This window comes from Nicotiana attenuata, unplaced genomic scaffold (assembly GCF_001879085.1).
Source record: "Nicotiana attenuata strain UT unplaced genomic scaffold, NIATTr2, whole genome shotgun sequence".
NCBI classification, from domain to species: Eukaryota; Viridiplantae; Streptophyta; class Magnoliopsida; order Solanales; family Solanaceae; genus Nicotiana; species Nicotiana attenuata.
Window position 1 is genome coordinate 35,521 of NW_017672024.1, and position 2,735 is coordinate 38,255.

Consider the following 2,735-nt stretch of genomic DNA (forward strand, 5'->3'; position numbering starts at 1 on the left):
GGGGGGGAGATAAACGAGGTAACGAGCGGACCAAAGGGTCTGCTACCCGGGCGTAAGCTTTTTCGATTGGGACTTCAAGGTCGACCTCGGGAGTAATCTAACAGCTAGAAATATAAATGAACGAAGCTATTTACAACCGAAATTGAGTTTGTACGATGAAGAACACATGTAAAATGAAGAACATGTATAGAGGCAAAGGATATCGAGGTATTGTCACGACCCCAGTTCACCCACCGTGAACATGCCGTGATGGCGCCTAGTCTCTACAACTAGGTAAGCCTAACAATGCGGAAACATAACTAACTTGCGGAATAATAGTCAAAACTAAACAATTTAAAGGAGAAACAGTATATAAAATGCCGCTCGGCATATCACATCACAGCATCCTACATTTCTATCCCAAAACCCGGAAACTCACCGGTGCACAAACTAAGAAGAATACAGTAAAGTGCTCTAATCTCCAGAAACGTCTACATCAATAGTACGATAGAAGGGCTAACACTACAGATAGAGTAAAGAAGGAGACTCTTCGGTCTGCGGACGCGGCAGATGTACCTCGAAGTCTCCGAAATGCTCCCTACCTCAAGGATGATGCGCCTGGGTAGAAGTACCTGGATCTGCACATCAAAAACATGCGCAGAAAGGGTATGAGTACACCACAGCGGTACTCAGTAAGTGCAAAGCCTAACCTCGGTTGGATAGTGACGAGGAAGGTCAGGGCCCTACTGAGATAAATATATATATAATGTTATGACAGGGCAATAAGCAGTAAAACTGAGAATCGATAATAAAGATCTACACAATATAATAATAGTGCAATAACGGAAACAGAGATAAAAACAACTACAAGGAATACCCCTCACAGCAAGATAAATAATCGGGATCTCTTGGTATCCTCAATATACACTCTAGGGATCTCTTGGTATCCCGAGGATCTCTTGGTATCCTCAACACATATGCCAGGGATCTCTTGGTATCCCGAGGATCTCTTGGTATCCTCAATACACGTGCCGGGGATCGTCTTGGTACTCCCGCACCTCGATCCNCTGTACTCCTCCCCCGGCCTGGGATGTGGCTGCAGCAAGGGGAAGCAACCCTGCCTGAGCCAAAGTGGTGTACATACTCATGAACTGTGCCAAAGTCTCCTAGAGTGCTGGAGTAGTAGTGGCAGACGTATCGGGTGTCTGGACTCCGGCTGGTACTGCTGGTTGTACCTCGGCGGCAGCTCACGCGGGTGCTCTGGCTGCACCACGAGCGCGTCTTCGGCCTCTACCCCGGCCCCGGCCTCTGACGGCTGCAGTAGGGGGCGCGGGTGCCTGATCCTCTCGGGTAGCGCGTGTCCTCACCATCTGTGAGAGAATGGAAAGACAGAAATTTAGTTGTGATATCAAGAATCTCGCACGACAAGGAAATCAAATGAGGTGGAATATTCCTAACAGTTACATAGCCTCCCGTAGATAAGTACAGACGTCTCCGTACCGATCAGCGAGACACTAATAAACTGGCCTGTGTTCCGTGACTCCTATGAACCTAGAGCTCTGATACCAACTTGTCATGACCCCAGTTCACCCACTGTGAACATGTCGTGATGGCGCCTAGTCTCTACAACTAGGTAAGCCTAACAATGCGGAAACATAACTAACTTGCGGAATAATAGTCAAAACTAAACAATTTAAAGGAGAAACAGTATATAAAATGCCGCTCGGCATATATAACTCCACATCACAACATCCTACATTTCTATCCCAAAACCCGGAAACTCACGGGAACACAAGCTAAGAAGAATACAGTAAAGTGCTCTAATCTCCAGAAACATCTACATCAATAGTACGATAGAAGGGCTAACACTACAGATAGAGTAACATGCTTCACGTAATGCAAATAAGGCAGTTTAAGCAAATAGGCAATTAAGTCAACTAAGCATGCTTTTCTAAACTAACACATGCGATGTTTGCAAGTAGAATAGAACAAGTAAGAAAAGAACTCAGTCGAAATACTTAAAGTAAAACCGGATTTTTAACAATTAGCTCAAATACGCGCTCGTCACCTCACGTACAAGGCATTCAATTACCAAATATCATATCCTAAGGGGGGAAGGTCCCCCACACAAGGTTAGACATGCCACTTACCTCGAATAAAGCTCAAATCAACTCGAAACCACGCGTTTGCCACGAGTATCCGACTCCAAATGGCTCAAATCTATTCAATTCAATTACATATCGTAAATAACATCTCAAGTAACTGATTCTACGATTTAATTCAAAGCTAAGACGCGAAATTAGGTAAAATGACCAAAATGCCCCTCAGGCCAACATCTCGGAATCAGGTGAAATTTATATTTTCAGAAACCTCGTACTGTCACGAGTCTGTACATAACAAGAACACAGAAATCGGAGTCCAAATGAACCTTCAAATCCTCAATTAAAGGTCTAAGAACTTTTCCCCCAATTTCCACCAAAATTCCAAAATCAAATGATGAAATTAACTAAAGATTGATAGAATATAACTAGAAAGGGTTAAAGAAACGTTACCCAATGATCTCCTCTTCAAATCCCTCTCAGAATTAGCCTCTCCCGAGCTCCAATTTGATTTTTCTAACTTTTGAAACTAAACCCTCGAATTTCATATTTCTGCCCAGAGATTTCTGCTTCTGCGGTCAAGGGACCGCATCTGCGGTCCCGCTTCTGCGGAACTCAGGTCGCATCTGCGACTTTCACTAAAAGGCCAAATTTCCG